The sequence below is a fragment of the Haliaeetus albicilla genome, chromosome 30, assembly GCF_947461875.1.
Source record: "Haliaeetus albicilla chromosome 30, bHalAlb1.1, whole genome shotgun sequence".
Classification (NCBI taxonomy): Eukaryota; Metazoa; Chordata; class Aves; order Accipitriformes; family Accipitridae; genus Haliaeetus; species Haliaeetus albicilla.
The window spans coordinates 2,950,070-2,969,798 of NC_091512.1; positions in this window are offsets into that span (position 1 = coordinate 2,950,070).

The window sequence follows — 19,729 nt, forward strand, 5'->3', positions numbered from 1 at the left end:
CAGATCCCAAAACCTGTTGTGCCTGTGAATAGGCTGCAGGGGGAAGGTGAAGACCAGCAAGAGCTTTCAGGGCTGCCACCTTCCGTGTGGGACAAGGAGCCGGACGTTTGCCTTTTCGGGAACAGGCTCTGCCGAGGATGCGCACCGTGAGAGATTGCGTCTTGGGGCAAGCACAGATCCCAAAACCTGTTGTGCCTGTGAATAGGCTGCACGGGGAAGGTGAAGACCAGCAAGAGCTTTCAGGGCTGCCACCTTCCGTGTGGGACAAGGAGCCGGACGTTTGCCTTTTCGGGAACAGGCTCTGCCGAGGATGCGCACCGTGAGATGTTCCTTCTCTGGGCAAGCACAGATCCCCAAACCTGTTGTGCCTGTGAATAGGCTGCAGGGGGAAGGTGAAGACCAGCAACAGCTTTCAGGGCTGCCACCTTCCGTGTGGGACAAGGAGCCGGACGTTTGCCTTTTCGGGAACAGGCTCTGCCGAGGATGCGCACCGTGAGAGATTGCGTTTTGGGGCAAGCACAGATCCCAAAACCTGTTGTGCCTGTGAATAGGCTGCACGGGGAAGGTGAAGACCAGCAAGAGCTTTCCGGGCTGCCACCTTCCGTGTGGGACAAGGAGCCGGACGTTTGCGTTTTCGGGAACAGGCTCTGCCGAGGATGCGCACCGTGAGATGTTCCTTCTCTGGGCAAGCACAGATCCCAAAACCTGTTGTGCCTGTGAGTAGGCTGCAGGGGGAAGGTGAAGACCAGCACCAGCTTTCAGGGCTGCCACCTTCCGTGTGGGACAAGGAGCCGGACGTTTGCCTGTTCTGGAACAGGCTCTGCCGAGGATGCGCACCGTGAGAGATTGCGTCTTGGGGCAAGCACAGATCCCAAAACCTGTTGTGCCTGTGAATAGGCTGCACGGGGAAGGTGAAGACCAGCAAGAGCTTTCAGGGCTGCCACCTTCCGTGTGGGACAAGGAGCCGGACGTTTGCCTTTTCGGGAACAGGCTCTGCCGAGGATGCGCACCGTGAGATGTTCCTTCTCTGGGCAAGCACAGATCCCCAAACCTGTTGTGCCTGTGAATAGGCTGCAGGGGGAAGGTGAAGACCAGCAAGAGCTTTCCGGGCTGCCACCTTCCGTGTGGGACAAGGAGCCGGACGTTTGCCTTTTCGGGAACAGGCTCTGCCGAGGATGCGCACCGTGAGAGATTGCGTCTCTGGGCAAGCAGAGATCCCAAAACCTGTTGTGCCTGTGAATAGGCTGCAGGGGGAAGGTGAAGACCAGCAAGAGCTTTCAGGGCTGCCACCTTCCGTGTGGGACAAGGAGCCGGACGTTTGCCTTTTCGGGAACAGGCTCTGCCGAGGATGCGCACCGTGAGAGATTGCGTCTTGGGGCAAGCACAGATCCCAAAACCTGTTGTGCCTGTGAATAGGCTGCACGGGGAAGGTGAAGACCAGCAAGAGCTTTCAGGGCTGCCACCTTCCGTGTGGGACAAGGAGCCGGACGTTTGCCTTTTCGGGAACAGGCTCTGCCGAGGATGCGCACCGTGAGGGATTGCGTCTTTGGGAAAGCAGAGATTCCCAGTGCGGTTGTGCCTGTGAATAGGCTGCAGGGGGAAGGTGAAGACCAGCAACAGCTTTCCGGGCTGCCACCTTCCGTGTGGGACAAGGAGCCGGACGTTTGCCTTTTCGGGAACAGGCTCTGCCGAGGATGCGCACCGTGAGGGATTGCGTCTTTGGGAAAGCAGAGATTCCCAGTGCGGTTGTGCCTGTGAATAGGCTGCAGGGGGAAGGTGAAGACCAGCAACAGCTTTCCGGGCTGCCACCTTCTGTGTGGGACAAGGAGCCGGACGTTTGCCTTTTCGGGAACAGGCTCTGCCGAGGATGCGCACCGTGAGAGATTGCGTCTCTGGGAAAGCAGAGATCCCCAAACCTGTTGTGCCTGTGAATAGGCTGCAGGGGGAAGGTGAAGACCAGCAAGAGCTTTCCGGGCTGCCACCTTCCGTGTGGGACAAGGAGCCGGACGTTTGCCTTTTCGGGAACAGGCTCTGCCGAGGATGCGCACCGTGAGAGATTGCGTCTTGGGGCAAGCACAGATCCCAAAACCTGTTGTGCCTGTGAATAGGCTGCAGGGGGAAGGTGAAGACCAGCAACAGCTTTCAGGGCTGCCACCTTCCGTGTGGGACAAGGAGCCGGACGTTTGCCTGTTCTGGAACAGGCTCTGCCGAGGATGCGCACCGTGAGAGATTGCGTCTCTGGGCAAGCAGAGATCCCAAAACCTGTTGTGCCTGTGAATAGGCTGCAGGGGGAAGGTGAAGACCAGCAAGAGGTTTCCGGGCTGCCACCTTCCGTGTGGGACAAGGAGCCGGACGTTTGCCTTTTCGGGAACAGGCTCTGCCGAGGATGCGCACCGTGAGATGTTCCTTCTCTGGGCAAGCAGAGATCCCCAAACCTGTTGTGCCTGTGAATAGGCTGCACGGGGAAGGTGAAGACCAGCAAGAGCTTTCAGGGCTGCCACCTTCCGTGTGGGACAAGGAGCCGGACGTTTGCCTTTTCGGGAACAGGCTCTGCCGAGGATGCGCACCGTGAGGGATTGCGTCTTTGGGGCAAGCACAGATCCCAAAACCTGTTGTGCCTGTGAATAGGCTGCACGGGGAAGGTGAAGACCAGCAAGAGCTTTCAGGGCTGCCACCTTCCGTGTGGGACAAGGAGCCGGACGTTTGCCTTTTCGGGAACAGGCTCTGCCGAGGATGCGCACCGTGAGATGTTCCTTCTCTGGGCAAGCAGAGATCCCAAAACCTGTTGTGCCTGTGAATAGGCTGCAGGGGGAAGGTGAAGACCAGCAACAGCTTTCAGGGCTGCCACCTTCCGTGTGGGACAAGGAGCCGGACGTTTGCCTGTTCTGGAACAGGCTCTGCCGAGGATGCGCACCGTGAGAGATTGCGTCTTGGGGCAAGCACAGATCCCAAAACCTGTTGTGCCTGTGAATAGGCTGCAGGGGGAAGGTGAAGACCAGCAAGAGCTTTCAGGGCTGCCACCTTCCGTGTGGGACAAGGAGCCGGACGTTTGCCTTTTCGGGAACAGGCTCTGCCGAGGATGCGCACCGTGAGAGATTGCGTCTTGGGGCAAGCACAGATCCCAAAACCTGTTGTGCCTGTGAATAGGCTGCACGGGGAAGGTGAAGACCAGCAAGAGCTTTCAGGGCTGCCACCTTCCGTGTGGGACAAGGAGCCGGACGTTTGCCTTTTCGGGAACAGGCTCTGCCGAGGATGCGCACCGTGAGATGTTCCTTCTCTGGGCAAGCACAGATCCCCAAACCTGTTGTGCCTGTGAATAGGCTGCAGGGGGAAGGTGAAGACCAGCAACAGCTTTCAGGGCTGCCACCTTCCGTGTGGGACAAGGAGCCGGACGTTTGCCTTTTCGGGAACAGGCTCTGCCGAGGATGCGCACCGTGAGAGATTGCGTTTTGGGGCAAGCACAGATCCCAAAACCTGTTGTGCCTGTGAATAGGCTGCACGGGGAAGGTGAAGACCAGCAAGAGCTTTCCGGGCTGCCACCTTCCGTGTGGGACAAGGAGCCGGACGTTTGCGTTTTCGGGAACAGGCTCTGCCGAGGATGCGCACCGTGAGATGTTCCTTCTCTGGGCAAGCACAGATCCCAAAACCTGTTGTGCCTGTGAGTAGGCTGCAGGGGGAAGGTGAAGACCAGCACCAGCTTTCAGGGCTGCCACCTTCCGTGTGGGACAAGGAGCCGGACGTTTGCCTGTTCTGGAACAGGCTCTGCCGAGGATGCGCACCGTGAGAGATTGCGTCTTGGGGCAAGCACAGATCCCAAAACCTGTTGTGCCTGTGAATAGGCTGCACGGGGAAGGTGAAGACCAGCAAGAGCTTTCAGGGCTGCCACCTTCCGTGTGGGACAAGGAGCCGGACGTTTGCCTTTTCGGGAACAGGCTCTGCCGAGGATGCGCACCGTGAGATGTTCCTTCTCTGGGCAAGCACAGATCCCCAAACCTGTTGTGCCTGTGAATAGGCTGCAGGGGGAAGGTGAAGACCAGCAACAGCTTTCAGGGCTGCCACCTTCCGTGTGGGACAAGGAGCCGGACGTTTGCCTTTTCAGGAACAGGCTCTGCCGAGGATGCGCACCGTGAGGGATTGCGTCTTTGGGAAAGCAGAGATTCCCAGTGCGGTTGTGCCTGTGAATAGGCTGCAGGGGGAAGGTGAAGACCAGCAACAGCTTTCCGGGCTGCCACCTTCCGTGTGGGACAAGGAGCCGGACGTTTGCCTTTTCGGGAACAGGCTCTGCCAAGGATGCGCACCGTGAGGGATTGCGTCTTTGGGAAAGCAGAGATTCCCAGTGCGGTTGTGCCTGTGAATAGGCTGCACGGGGAAGGTGAAGACCAGCAACAGCTTTCCGGGCTGCCACCTTCCGTGTGGGACAAGGAGCCGGACATTTGCCTTTTCGGGAACAGGCTCTGCCGAGTATGCGCACCGTGAGAGATTGCGTTTTGGGGCAAGCAGAGATCCCCAAACCTGTTGTGCCTGTGAATAGGCTGCAGGGGAAGGTGAAGACCAGCAACAGCTTTCAGGGCTGCCACCTTCCGTGTGGGACAAGGAGCCGGACGTTTGCCTTTTCGGGAACAGGCTCTGCCGAGGATGCGCACTGTGAGAGATTGCGTCTCTGGGAAAGCAGAGATCCCAAAACCTGTTGTGCCTGTGAATAGGCTGCAGGGAGAAGGTGAAGACCAGCAACAGCTTTCAGGGCTGCCACCTTCCGTGTGGGACAAGGAGCCGGACGTTTGCCTTTTCGGGAACAGGCTCTGCCGAGGATGCGCACCGTGAGGGATTGCGTCTTTGGGAAAGCAGAGATTCCCAGTGCGGTTGTGCCTGTGAATAGGCTGCAGGGGGAAGGTGAAGACCAGCAACAGCTTTCCGGGCTGCCACCTTGCGTGTGGGACAAGTAGCCGGACGTTTGCCTTTTCGGGAACAAGCTCTGCCGAGGATGCGCACCGTGAGAGATTGCGTCTCTGGGAAAGCAGAGAGCCCAAAACCTGTTGTGCCTGTGAATAGGCTGCAGGGGGAAGGTGAAGACCAGCAAGAGCTTTCAGGGCTGCCACCTTCCGTGTGGGACAAGGAGCCGGACGTTTGCCTTTTCGGGAACAAGCTCTGCCGAGGATGCGCACTGTGAGAGATTGCGTCTTGGGGCAAGCACAGATCCGAAAACCTGTTGTGCCTGTGAATAGGCTGCAGGGGGAAGGTGAAGACCAGCAACAGCTTTCAGGGCTGCCACCTTCCGTGTGGGACAAGGAGCCGGACGTTTGCCTTTTCGGGAACAGGCTCTGCCGAGGATGCGCACCGTGAGATGTTCCTTCTCTGGGCAAGCAGAGATCCCCAAACCTGTTGTGCCTGTGAATAGGCTGCAGGGGGAAGGTGAAGACCAGCAAGAGCTTTCAGGTCTGCCACCTTCCGTGTGGGACAAGGAGCCGGACCTTTGCCTTTTCGGGAACAGGCTCTGCCGAGGATGCGCACCGTGAGAGATTGCGTTTTGGGGCAAGCACAGATTCCAAAACCTGTTGTGCCTGTGAATAGGCTGCACGGGGAAGGTGAAGACCAGCAAGAGCTTTCAGGGCTGCCACCTTCCGTGTGGGACAAGGAGCCGGATGTTTGCCTTTTCGGGAACAGGCTCTGCCGAGGATGCGCACCGTGAGATGTTCCTTCTCTGGGCAAGCAGAGATCCCAAAACCTGTTGTGCCTGTGAATAGGCTGCAGGGGGAAGGTGAAGACCAGCAACAGCTTTCAGGGCTGCCACCTTCCGTGTGGGACAAGGAGCCGGACGTTTGCCTTTTCGGGAACAGGCTCTGCCGAGGATGCGCACCGTGAGAGATTGCGTTTTGGGGCAAGCACAGATTCCAAAACCTGTTGTGCCTGTGAATAGGCTGCACGGGGAAGGTGAAGACCAGCAAGAGCTTTCAGGGCTGCCACCTTCCGTGTGGGACAAGGAGCCGGACGTTTGCCTTTTCGGGAACAGGCTCTGCCGAGGATGCGCACCGTGAGATGTTCCTTCTCTGGGCAAGCAGAGATCCCAAAACCTGTTGTGCCTGTGAATAGGCTGCAGGGGGAAGGTGAAGACCAGCAAGAGCTTTCCGGGCTGCCACCTTCCGTGTGGGACAAGGAGCCGGACGTTTGCCTTTTCGGGAACAGGCTCTGCCGAGGATGCGCACCGTGAGAGATTGCGTCTTGGGGCAAGCACAGATCCCAAAACCTGTTGTGCCTGTGAATAGGCTGCAGGGGGAAGGTGAAGACCAGCAACAGCTTTCCGGGCTGCCACCTTCCGTGTGGGACAAGGAGCCGGACGTTTGCCTTTTCGGGAACAGGCTCTGCCGAGGATGCGCACCGTGAGATGTTCCTTCTCTGGGCAAGCAGAGATCCCCAAACCTGTTGTGCCTGTGAATAGGCTGCAGGGGGAAGGTGAAGACCAGCAAGAGCTTTCAGGTCTGCCACCTTCCGTGTGGGAAAAGGAGCCGGACGTTTGCCTTTTCGGGAACAGGCTCTGCCGAGGATGCGCACCGTGAGAGATTGCGTTTTGGGGCAAGCACAGATCCCAAAACCTGTTGTGCCTGTGAATAGGCTGCACGGGGAAGGTGAAGACCAGCAAGAGCTTTCAGGGCTGCCACCTTCCGTGTGGGACAAGGAGCCGGACGTTTGCCTTTTCGGGAACAGGCTCTGCCGAGGATGCGCACCGTGAGATGTTCCTTCTCTGGGCAAGCAGAGATCCCAAAACCTGTTGTGCCTGTGAATAGGCTGCAGGGGGAAGGTGAAGACCAGCAAGAGCTTTCAGGGCTGCCACCTTCCGTGTGGGACAAGGAGCCGGACGTTTGCCTGTTCTGGAACAGGCTCTGCCGAGGATGCGCACCGTGAGAGATTGCGTCTTGGGGCAAGCACAGATCCCAAAACCTGTTGTGCCTGTGAATAGGCTGCACGGGGAAGGTGAAGACCAGCAAGAGCTTTCAGGGCTGCCACCTTCCGTGTGGGACAAGGAGCCGGACGCTTGCCTTTTCGGGAACAGGCTCTGCCGAGGATGCGCACCGTGAGATGTTCCTTCTCTGGGCAAGCACAGATCCCCAAACCTGTTGTGTCTGTGAATAGGCTGCACGGGGAAGGTGAAGACCAGCAAGAGCTTTCAGGGCTGCCACCTTCCGTGTGGGACAAGGAGCCGGACATTTGCCTTTTCGGGAACAGGCTCTGCCGAGGATGCGCACCGTGAGAGATTGCGTCTCTGGGCAAGCAGAGATCCCAAAACCTGTTGTGCCTGTGAATAGGCTGCAGGGGGAAGGTGAAGACCAGCAACAGCTTTCCGGGCTGCCACCTTGCGTGTGGGACAAGTAGCCGGACGTTTGCCTTTTCGGGAACAAGCTCTGCCGAGGATGCGCACCGTGAGAGATTGCGTCTCTGGGAAAGCAGAGAGCCCAAAACCTGTTGTGCCTGTGAATAGGCTGCAGGGGGAAGGTGAAGACCAGCAAGAGCTTTCAGGGCTGCCACCTTCCGTGTGGGACAAGGAGCCGGACGTTTGCCTTTTCGGGAACAGGCTCTGCCGAGGATGCGCACCGTGAGAGATTGCGTCTTGGGGAAGCACAGATCCCCAAACCTGTTGTGCCTGTGAATAGGCTGCACGGGGAAGGTGAAGACCAGCAAGAGCTTTCAGGGCTGCCACCTTCCGTGTGGGACAAGGAGCCGGACCTTTGCCTTTTCGGGAACAGGCTCTGCCGAGGATGCGCACCGTGAGATGTTCCTTCTCTGGGCAAGCACAGATCCCAAAACCTGTTGTGCCTGTGAATAGGGTGCAGGGGGAAGGTGAAGACCAGCAACAGCTTTCAGGGCTGCCACCTTCCGTGTGGGACAAGGAGCCGGACGTTTGCCTTTTCAGGAACAGGCTCTGCCGAGGATGCGCACCGTGAGGGATTGCGTCTTTGGGAAAGCAGAGATTCCCAGTGCGGTTGTGCCTGTGAATAGGCTGCAGGGGGAAGGTGAAGACCAGCAAGAGCTTTCCGGGCTGCCACCTTCCGTGTGGGACAAGGAGCCGGACGTTTGCCTTTTCGGGAACAGGCTCTGCCGAGGATGCGCACCGTGAGGGATTGCGTCTTTGGGAAAGCAGAGATTCCCAGTGCGGTTGTGCCTGTGAATAGGCTGCACGGGGAAGGTGAAGACCAGCAACAGCTTTCAGGGCTGCCACCTTCCGTGTGGGACAAGGAGCCGGACGTTTGCCTTTTCAGGAACAGGCTCTGCCGAGGATGCGCACCGTGAGGGATTGCGTCTTTGGGAAAGCAGAGATTCCCAGTGCGGTTGTGCCTGTGAATAGGCTGCAGGGGGAAGGTGAAGACCAGCAACAGCTTTCCGGGCTGCCACCTTCCGTGTGGGACAAGGAGCCGGACGTTTGCCTTTTCGGGAACAGGCTCTGCCGAGGATGCGCACCGTGAGGGATTGCGTCTTTGGGAAAGCAGAGATTCCCAGTGCGGTTGTGCCTGTGAATAGGCTGCACGGGGAAGGTGAAGACCAGCAACAGCTTTCCGGGCTGCCACCTTCTGTGTGGGACAAGGAGCCGGACGTTTGCCTTTTCGGGAACAAGCTCTGCCGAGGATGCGCACCGTGAGAGATTGCGTCTCTGGGAAAGCAGAGATCCCAAAACCTGTTGTGCCTGTGAATAGGCTGCAGGGGGAAGGTGAAGACCAGCAAGAGCTTTCAGGGCTGCCACCTTCCGTGTGGGACAAGGAGCCGGACGTTTGCCTTTTTGGGAACAGGCTCTGCCGAGGATGCGCACCGTGAGAGATTGCGTCTTGGGGCAAGCACAGATCCCAAAACCTGTTGTGCCTGTGAATAGGCTGCAGGGGGAAGGTGAAGACCAGCAAGAGATTTCAGGGCTGCCACCTTCCGTGTGGGACAAGGAGCCGGACGTTTGCCTTTTCGGGAACAGGCTCTGCCGAGGATGCGCACCGTGAGATGTTCCTTCTCTGGGCAAGCACAGATCCCCAAACCTGTTGTGCCTGTGAATAGGCTGCAGGGGGAAGGTGAAGACCAGCAAGAGCTTTCCGGGCTGCCACCTTCCGTGTGGGACAAGGAGCCGGACGTTTGCCTTTTCGGGAACAGGCTCTGCCGAGGATGCGCACCGTGAGATGTTCCTTCTCTGGGCAAGCACAGATCCCAAAACCTGTTGTGCCTGTGAATAGGCTGCAGGGGGAAGGTGAAGACCAGCAAGAGCTTTCAGGGCTGCCACCTTCCGTGTGGGACAAGGAGCCGGACGTTTGCCTTTTCGGGAACAGGCTCTGCCGAGGATGCGCACCGTGAGGGATTGCGTCTTTGGGGCAAGCACAGATCCCAAAACCTGTTGTGCCTGTGAATAGGCTGCACGGGGAAGGTGAAGACCAGCAAGAGCTTTCAGGGCTGCCACCTTCCGTGTGGGACAAGGAGCCGGACGTTTGCCTGTTCTGGAACAGGCTCTGCCGAGGATGCGCACCGTGAGAGATTGCGTCTTGGGGCAAGCACAGATCCCAAAACCTGTTGTGCCTGTGAATAGGCTGCAGGGGGAAGGTGAAGACCAGCAAGAGCTTTCAGGGCTGCCACCTTCCGTGTGGGACAAGGAGCCGGACGTTTGCCTTTTCGGGAACAGGCTCTGCCGAGGATGCGCACCGTGAGAGATTGCGTCTTGGGGCAAGCAGAGATCCCAAAACCTGTTGTGCCTGTGAATAGGCTGCAGGGGGAAGGTGAAGACCAGCAAGAGCTTTCAGGGCTGCCACCTTCCGTGTGGGACAAGGAGCCGGACGTTTGCCTTTTCGGGAACAGGCTCTGCCGAGGATGCGCACCGTGAGAGATTGCGTCTTGGGGCAAGCACAGATCCCAAAACCTGTTGTGCCTGTGAATAGGCTGCACGGGGAAGGTGAAGACCAGCAAGAGCTTTCAGGGCTGCCACCTTCCGTGTGGGACAAGGAGCCGGACGTTTGCCTTTTCGGGAACAGGCTCTGCCGAGGATGCGCACCGTGAGATGTTCCTTCTCTGGGCAAGCACAGATCCCCAAACCTGTTGTGCCTGTGAATAGGCTGCAGGGGGAAGGTGAAGACCAGCAAGAGCTTTCAGGGCTGCCACCTTCCGTGTGGGACAAGGAGCCGGACGTTTGCCTTTTCGGGAACAGGCTCTGCCGAGGATGCGCACCGTGAGAGATTGCGTTTTGGGGCAAGCACAGATCCCAAAACCTGTTGTGCCTGTGAATAGGCTGCACGGGGAAGGTGAAGACCAGCAAGAGCTTTCAGGGCTGCCACCTTCCGTGTGGGACAAGGAGCCGGACGTTTGCCTTTTCGGGAACAGGCTCTGCCGAGGATGCGCACCGTGAGATGTTCCTTCTCTGGGCAAGCAGAGATCCCAAAACCTGTTGTGCCTGTGAATAGGCTGCAGGGGGAAGGTGAAGACCAGCAACAGCTTTCCGGGCTGCCACCTTCCGTGTGGGACAAGGAGCCGGACGTTTGCCTGTTCTGGAACAGGCTCTGCCGAGGATGCGCACCGTGAGAGATTGCGTCTTGGGGCAAGCACAGATCCCAAAACCTGTTGTGCCTGTGAATAGGCTGCAGGCGGAAGGTGAAGACCAGCAAGAGCTTTCAGGGCTGCCACCTTCCGTGTGGGACAAGGAGCCGGACGTTTGCCTTTTCGGGAACAGGCTCTGCCGAGGATGCGCACCGTGAGAGATTGCGTCTTGGGGCAAGCACAGATCCCAAAACCTGTTGTGCCTGTGAATAGGCTGCAGGGGGAAGGTGAAGACCAGCAAGAGCTTTCAGGGCTGCCACCTTCCGTGTGGGACAAGGAGCCGGACGTTTGCCTTTTCGGGAACAGGCTCTGCCGAGGATGCGCACCGTGAGATGTTCCTTCTCTGGGCAAGCACAGATCCCCAAACCTGTTGTGCCTGTGAATAGGCTGCAGGGGGAAGGTGAAGACCAGCAAGAGCTTTCAGGGCTGCCACCTTCCGTGTGGGACAAGGAGCCGGACGTTTGCCTTTTCGGGAACAGGCTCTGCCGAGGATGCGCACCGTGAGGGATTGCGTCTTTGGGAAAGCAGAGATCCCAAAACCTGTTGTGCCTGTGAATAGGCTGCACGGGGAAGGTGAAGACCAGCAAGAGCTTTCAGGGCTGCCACCTTCCGTGTGGGACAAGGAGCCGGACGTTTGCCTTTTCGGGAACAGGCTCTGCCGAGGATGCGCACCGTGAGGGATTGCGTCTTTGGGAAAGCAGAGATCCCCAAACCTGTTGTGCCTGTGAATAGGCTGCAGGCGGAAGGTGAAGACCAGCAACAGCTTTCCGGGCTGCCACCTTCCGTGTGGGACAAGGAGCCGGACGTTTGCCTTTTCGGGAACAGGCTCTGCCGAGGATGCGCACCGTGAGATGTTCCTTCTCTGGGCAAGCACAGATCCCAAAACCTGTTGTGCCTGTGAATAGGCTGCAGGGGGAAGGTGAAGACCAGCAACAGCTTTCCGGGCTGCCACCTTCCGTGTGGGACAAGGAGCCGGACGTTTGCCTTTTCGGGAACAGGCTCTGCTGAGGATGCGCACCGTGAGATGTTCCTTCTGTGGGCAAGCAGAGATCCCCAAACCTGTTGTGCCTGTGAATAGGCTGCACGGGGAAGGTGAAGACCAGCAAGAGCTTTCAGGGCTGCCACCTTCCGTGTGGGACAAGGAGCCGGACGTTTGCCTGTTCTGGAACAGGCTCTGCCGAGGATGCGCACCGTGAGAGACTGCGTCTTTGGGAAAGCAGAGATCCCCAAACCTGTTGTGCCTGTGAATAGGCTGCAGGCGGAAGGTGAAGACCAGCAACAGCTTTCCGGGCTGCCACCTTCCGTGTGGGACAAGGAGCCGGACGTTTGCCTTTTCGGGAACAGGCTCTGCCGAGGATGCGCACCGTGAGATGTTCCTTCTCTGGGCAAGCACAGATCCCAAAACCTGTTGTGCCTGTGAATAGGCTGCAGGGGGAAGGTGAAGACCAGCAAGAGCTTTCAGGGCTGCCACCTTCCGTGTGGGACAAGGAGCCGGACGTTTGCCTTTTCGGGAACAAGCTCTGCCGAGGATGCGCACCGTGAGAGATTGCGTCTCTGGGAAAGCAGAGATCCCCAAACCTGTTGTGCCTGTGAATAGGCTGCAGGGGGAAGGTGAAGACCAGCAAGAGCTTTCCGGGCTGCCACCTTCCGTGTGGGACAAGGAGCCGGACGTTTGCCTTTTCGGGAACAGGCTCTGCCGAGGATGCGCACCGTGAGAGATTGCGTCTCTGGGAAAGCAGAGATTCCCAGTGCGGTTGTGCCTGTGAATAGGCTGCAGGGGGAAGGTGAAGACCAGCAACAGCTTTCAGGGCTGCCACCTTCCGTGTGGGACAAGGAGCCGGACGTTTGCCTTTTCGGGAACAGGCTCTGCCGAGGATGCGCACCGTGAGGGATTGCGTCTTTGGGAAAGCAGAGATTCCCAGTGCGGTTGTGCCTGTGAATAGGCTGCACGGGGAAGGTGAAGACCAGCAAGAGCTTTCCGGGCTGCCACCTTGCGTGTGGGACAAGTAGCCGGACGTTTGCCTTTTCGGGAACAAGCTCTGCCGAGGATGCGCACCGTGAGAGATTGCGTCTCTGGGAAAGCAGAGATCCCCAAACCTGTTGTGCCTGTGAATAGGCTGCAGGGGGAAGGTGAAGACCAGCAACAGCTTTCCGGGCTGCCACCTTCCGTGTGGGACAAGGAGCCGGACGTTTGCCTTTTCGGGAACAGGCTCTGCCGAGGATGCGCACCGTGAGGGATTGCGTCTTTGGGAAAGCAGAGATTCCCAGTGCGGTTGTGCCTGTGAATAGGCTGCAGGGGGAAGGTGAAGACCAGCAAGAGCTTTCCGGGCTGCCACCTTCCGTGTGGGACAAGGAGCCGGACGTTTGCCTTTTCGGGAACAGGCTCTGCCGAGGATGCGCACCGTGAGATGTTCCTTCTCTGGGCAAGCACAGATCCCAAAACCTGTTGTGCCTGTGAATAGGCTGCAGGGGGAAGGTGAAGACCAGCAAGAGCTTTCAGGGCTGCCACCTTCCGTGTGGGACAAGGAGCCGGACGTTTGCCTTTTCGGGAACAGGCTCTGCCGAGGATGCGCACCGTGAGATGTTCCTTCTCTGGGCAAGCACAGATCCCAAAACCTGTTGTGCCTGTGAATAGGCTGCAGGGGGAAGGTGAAGACCAGCAACAGCTTTCCGGGCTGCCACCTTCCGTGTGGGACAAGGAGCCGGACGTTTGCCTTTTCGGGAACAGGCTCTGCCGAGGATGCGCACCGTGAGGGATTGCGTCTTTGGGAAAGCAGAGATTCCCAGTGCGGTTGTGCCTGTGAATAGGCTGCACGGGGAAGGTGAAGACCAGCAACAGCTTTCCGGGCTGCCACCTTCCGTGTGGGACAAGGAGCCGGACGTTTGCCTTTTCGGGAACAGGCTCTGCCGAGGATGCGCACCGTGAGGGATTGCGTCTTTGGGAAAGCAGAGATTACCAGTGCTGTTGTGCCTGTGAATAGGCTGCAGGGGGAAGGTGAAGACCAGCAACAGCTTTCCGGGCTGCCACCTTCCATGTGGGACAAGGAGCCGGACGTTTGCCTTTTCGGGAACAAGCTCTGCCGAGGATGCGCACCGTGAGAGATTGCGTCTCTGGGAAAGCAGAGATCCCAAAACCTGTTGTGCCTGTGAATAGGCTGCAGGGGGAAGGTGAAGACCAGCAACAGCTTTCAGGGCTGCCACCTTCCGTGTGGGACAAGGAGCCGGACGTTTGCCTTTTCGGGAACAGGCTCTGCCGAGGATGCGCACTGTGATAGATTGCGTCTGTGGGAAAGCAGAGATCCCAAAACCTGTTGTGCCTGTGAATAGGCTGCAGGGGGAAGGTGAAGACCAGCAACAGCTTTCAGGGCTGCCACCTTCCGTGTGGGACAAGGAGCCGGACGTTTGCCTTTTCGGGAACAGGCTCTGCCGAGGATGCGCACCGTGAGATGTTCCTTCTCTGGGCAAGCACAGATCCCAAAACCTGTTGTGCCTGTGAATAGGCTGCAGGGGGAAGGTGAAGACCAGCAAGAGCTTTCAGGGCTGCCACCTTCCGTGTGGGACAAGGAGCCGGACGTTTGCCTTTTCGGGAACAGGCTCTGCCGAGGATGCGTACCGTGAGATGTTCCTTCTCTGGGCAAGCACAGATCCCAAAACCTGTTGTGCCTGTGAATAGGCTGCAGGGGGAAGGTGAAGACCAGCAAGAGCTTTCCGGGCTGCCACCTTCCGTGTGGGACAAGGAGCCGGACGTTTGCCTTTTCGGGAACAGGCTCTGCCGAGGATGCGCACCGTGAGATGTTCCTTCTCTGGGCAAGCACAGATCCCAAAACCTGTTGTGCCTGTGAATAGGCTGCAGGGGGAAGGTGAAGACCTGCAAGAGCTTTCCGGGCTGCCACCATCCGTGTGGGACAAGGAGCCGGACGTTTGCCTTTTCGGGAACAGGCTCTGCCGAGGATGCGCACCGTGAGGGATTGCGTCTTTGGGAAAGCAGAGATTCCCAGTGCGGTTGTGCCTGTGAATAGGCTGCACGGGGAAGGTGAAGACCAGCAACAGCTTTCCGGGCTGCCACCTTCCGTGTGGGACAAGGAGCCGGACGTTTGCCTTTTCGGGAACAGGCTCTGCCGAGGATGCGCACCGTGAGGGATTGCGTCTTTGGGAAAGCAGAGATTCCCAGTGCGGTTGTGCCTGTGAATAGGCTGCACGGGGAAGGTGAAGACCAGCAAGAGCTTTCCGGGCTGCCACCTTGCGTGTGGGACAAGTAGCCGGACGTTTGCCTTTTCGGGAACAAGCTCTGCCGAGGATGCGCACCGTGAGAGATTGCGTCTCTGGGAAAGCAGAGATCCCCAAACCTGTTGTGCCTGTGAATAGGCTGCAGGGGGAAGGTGAAGACCAGCAACAGCTTTCAGGGCTGCCACCTTCCGTGTGGGACAAGGAGCCGGACGTTTGCCTTTTCGGGAACAGGCTCTGCCGAGGATGCGCACTGTGAGAGATTGCGTCTCTGGGAAAGCAGAGATCCCAAAACCTGTTGTGCCTGTGAATAGGCTGCAGGGGGAAGGTGAAGACCAGCAAGAGCTTTCAGGGCTGCCACCTTCCGTGTGGGACAAGGAGCCGGACGTTTGCCTTTTCGGGAACAGGCTCTGCCGAGGATGCGCACCGTGAGAGATTGCGTCTTGGGGCAAGCAGAGATCCCAAAACCTGTTGTGCCTGTGAATAGGCTGCAGGGGGAAGGTGAAGACCAGCAACAGCTTTCAGGGCTGCCACCTTCCGTGTGGGACAAGGAGCCGGACGTTTGCCTTTTCGGGAACAGGCTCTGCCGAGGATGCGCACCGTGAGATGTTCCTTCTCTGGGCAAGCACAGATCCCAAAACCTGTTGTGCCTGTGAATAGGCTGCAGGGGGAAGGTGAAGACCAGCAAGAGCTTTCAGGGCTGCCACCTTCCGTGTGGGACAAGGAGCCGGACGTTTGCCTGTTCTGGAACAGGCTCTGCCGAGGATGCGCACCGTGAGAGATTGCGTCTTTGGGAAAGCAGAGATCCCCAAACCTGTTGTGCCTGTGAATAGGCTGCAGGGGGAAGGTGAAGACCAGCAAGAGCTTTCCGGGCTGCCACCTTCCGTGTGGGACAAGGAGCCGGACGTTTGCCTTTTCGGGAACAGGCTCTGCCGAGGATGCGCACCGTGAGATGTTCCTTCTCTGGGCAAGCACAGATCCCAAAACCTGTTGTGCCTGTGAATAGGCTGCAGGGGGAAGGTGAAGACCAGCAAGAGCTTTCAGGGCTGCCACCTTCCGTGTGGGACAAGGAGCCGGACGTTTGCCTTTTCGGGAACAGGCTCTGCCGAGGATGCGCACCGTGAGATGTTCCTTCTCTGGGCAAGCACAGATCCCAAAACCTGTTGTGCCTGTGAATAGGCTGCAGGGGGAAGGTGAAGACCAGCAAGAGCTTTCAGGGCTGCCACCTTCCGTGTGGGACAAGGAGCCGGACGTTTGCCTTTTCGGGAACAGGCTCTGCCGAGGATGCGCACCGTGAGGGATTGCGTCTTTGGGAAAGCAGAGATTCCCAGTGCGGTTGTGCCTGTGAATAGGCTGCAGGGGGAAGGTGAAGACCAGCAACAGCTTTCCAGGCTGCCACCTTCCGTGTGGGACAAGGAGCCGGACGTTTGCCTTTTCGGGAACAGGCTCTGCCGAGGATGCGCACCGTGAGGGATTGCGTCTTTGGGAAAGCAGAGATTACCAGTGCTGTTGTGCCTGTGAATAGGCTGCAGGGGGAAGGTGAAGACCAGCAACAGCTTTCCGGGCTGCCACCTTCCATGTGGGACAAGGAGCCGGACGTTTGCCTTTTCGGGAACAAGCTCTGCCGAGGATGCGCACCGTGAGAGATTGCGTCTCTGGGAAAGCAGAGATCCCAAAACCTGTTGTGCCTGTGAATAGGCTGCAGGGGGAAGGTGAAGACCAGCAACAGCTTTCCGGGCTGCCACCTTCCGTGTGGGACAAGGAGCCGGACGTTTGCTTTTTTGGGAACAAGCTCTGCCGAGGATGCGCACCGTGAGATGTTCCTTCTCTGGGCAAGCACAGACCCCAAAACCTGTTGTGCCTGTGAATAGGCTGCAGGGGGAAGGTGAAGACCAGCAAGAGCTTTCAGGGCTGCCACCTTCCGTGTGGGACAAGGAGCCGGACGTTTGCCTTTTCGGGAACAGGCTCTGCCGAGGATGCGCACCGTGAGATGTTCCTTCTCTGGGCAAGCAGATATCCCAAAACCTGTTGTGTCTGTGAATAGGCTGCAGGGGGAAGGTGAAGACCAGCAACAGCTTTCAGGGCTGCCACCTTCCGTGTGGGACAAGGAGCCGGACGTTTGCCTTTTCGGGAACAGGCTCTGCCGAGGATGCGTACCGTGAGATGTTCCTTCTCTGGGCAAGCACAGATCCCAAAACCTGTTGTGCCTGTGAATAGGCTGCAGGGGGAAGGTGAAGACCAGCAAGAGCTTTCCGGGCTGCCACCTTCCGTGTGGGACAAGGAGCCGGACGTTTGCCTTTTCGGGAACAGGCTCTGCCGAGGATGCGCACCGTGAGATGTTCCTTCTCTGGGCAAGCACAGATCCCAAAACCTGTTGTGCCTGTGAATAGGCTGCAGGGGGAAGGTGAAGACCTGCAAGAGCTTTCCGGGCTGCCACCATCCGTGTGGGACAAGGAGCCGGACGTTTGCCTTTTCGGGAACAGGCTCTGCCGAGGATGCGCACCGTGAGGGATTGCGTCTTTGGGAAAGCAGAGATTCCCAGTGCGGTTGTGCCTGTGAATAGGCTGCACGGGGAAGGTGAAGACCAGCAACAGCTTTCCGGGCTGCCACCTTCCGTGTGGGACAAGGAGCCGGACGTTTGCCTTTTCGGGAACAGGCTCTGCCGAGGATGCGCACCATGAGGGATTGCGTCTTTGGGAAAGCAGAGATTCCCAGTGCGGTTGTGCCTGTGAATAGGCTGCACGGGGAAGGTGAAGACCAGCAAGAGCTTTCCGGGCTGCCACCTTGCGTGTGGGACAAGTAGCCGGACGTTTGCCTTTTCGGGAACAAGCTCTGCCGAGGATGCGCACCGTGAGAGATTGCGTCTCTGGGAAAGCAGAGATCCCCAAACCTGTTGTGCCTGTGAATAGGCTGCAGGGGGAAGGTGAAGACCAGCAACAGCTTTCAGGGCTGCCACCTTCCGTGTGGGACAAGGAGCCGGACGTTTGCCTTTTCGGGAACAGGCTCTGCCGAGGATGCGCACTGTGAGAGATTGCGTCTCTGGGAAAGCAGAGATCCCAAAACCTGTTGTGCCTGTGAATAGGCTGCAGGGGGAAGGTGAAGACCAGCAAGAGCTTTCAGGGCTGCCACCTTCCGTGTGGGACAAGGAGCCGGACGTTTGCCTTTTCGGGAACAGGCTCTGCCGAGGATGCGCACCGTGAGAGATTGCGTCTTGGGGCAAGCAGAGATCCCAAAACCTGTTGTGCCTGTGAATAGGCTGCACGGGGAAGGTGAAGACCAGCAACAGCTTTCAGGGCTGCCACCTTCCGTGTGGGACAAGGAGCCGGACGTTTGCCTTTTCGGGAACAGGCTCTGCCGAGGATGCGCACCGTGAGATGTTCCTTCTCTGGGCAAGCACAGATCCCAAAACCTGTTGTGCCTGTGAATAGGCTGCAGGGGGAAGGTGAAGACCAGCAAGAGCTTTCAGGGCTGCCACCTTCCGTGTGGGACAAGGAGCCGGACGTTTGCCTGTTCTGGAACAGGCTCTGCCGAGGATGCGCACCGTGAGAGATTGCGTCTTTGGGAAAGCAGAGATCCCCAAACCTGTTGTGCCTGTGAATAGGCTGCAGGGGGAAGGTGAAGACCAGCAAGAGCTTTCCGGGCTGCCACCTTCCGTGTGGGACAAGGAGCCGGACGTTTGCCTTTTCGGGAACAGGCTCTGCCGAGGATGCGCACCGTGAGATGTTCCTTCTCTGGGCAAGCACAGATCCCAAAACCTGTTGTGCCTGTGAATAGGCTGCAGGGGGAAGGTGAAGACCAGCAAGAGCTTTCAGGGCTGCCACCTTCCGTGTGGGACAAGGAGCCGGACGTTTGCCTTTTCGGGAACAGGCTCTGCCGAGGATGCGCACCGTGAGATGTTCCTTCTCTGGGCAAGCACAGATCCCAAAACCTGTTGTGCCTGTGAATAGGCTGCAGGGGGAAGGTGAAGACCAGCAAGAGCTTTCAGGGCTGCCACCTTCCGTGTGGGACAAGGAGCCGGACGTTTGCCTTTTCGGGAACAGGCTCTGCCGAGGATGCGCACCGTGAGGGATTGCGTCTTTGGGAAAGCAGAGATTCCCAGTGCGGTTGTTCCTGTGAATAGGCTGCAGGGGGAAGGTGAAGACCAGCAACAGCTTTCCAGGCTGCCACCTTCCGTGTGGGACAAGGAGCCGGACGTTTGCCTTTTCGGGAACAGGCTCTGCCGAGGATGCGCACCGTGAGGGATTGCGTCTTTGGGAAAGCAGAGATTCCCAGTGCGGTTGTGCCTGTGAATAGGCTGCACGGGGAAGGTGAAGACCAGCAACAGCTTTCAGGGCTGCCACCTTCCGTGTGGGACAAGGAGCCGGACGTTTGCCTTTTCGGGAACAGGCTCTGCCGAGGATGCGCACCGTGAGGGATTGCGTCTTTGGGAAAGCAGAGATTCCCAGTGCGGTTGTGCCTATGAATAGGCTGCAGGGGGAAGGTGAAGACCAGCAACAGCTTTCCGGGCTGCCACCTTCCGTGTGGGACAAGGAGCCGGACGTTTGCCTTTTCGGGAACAGGCTCTGCCGAGGATGCGCACCGTGAGGGATTGCGTCTTTAGGAAAGCAGAGATTCCCAGTGCGGTTGTGCCTGTGAATAGGCTGCAGGGGGAAGGTGAAGACCAGCAACAGCTTTCAGGGCTGCCACCTTCCATGTGGGACAAGGAGCCGGACGTTTGCCTTTTCGGGAACAAGCTCTGCCGAGGATGCTCACCGTGAAAGATTGCGTCTCTGGGAAAGCAGAGATCCCAAAACCTGTTGTGCCTGTGAATAGGCTGCAGGGGGAAGGTGAAGACCAGCAACAGCTTTCAGGGCTGCCACCTTCCGTGTGGGACAAGGAGCCGGACGTTTGCCTTTTCGGGAACAGGCTCTGCCGAGGATGCGCACCGTGAGGGATTGCGTCTTTGGGAAAGCAGAGATTC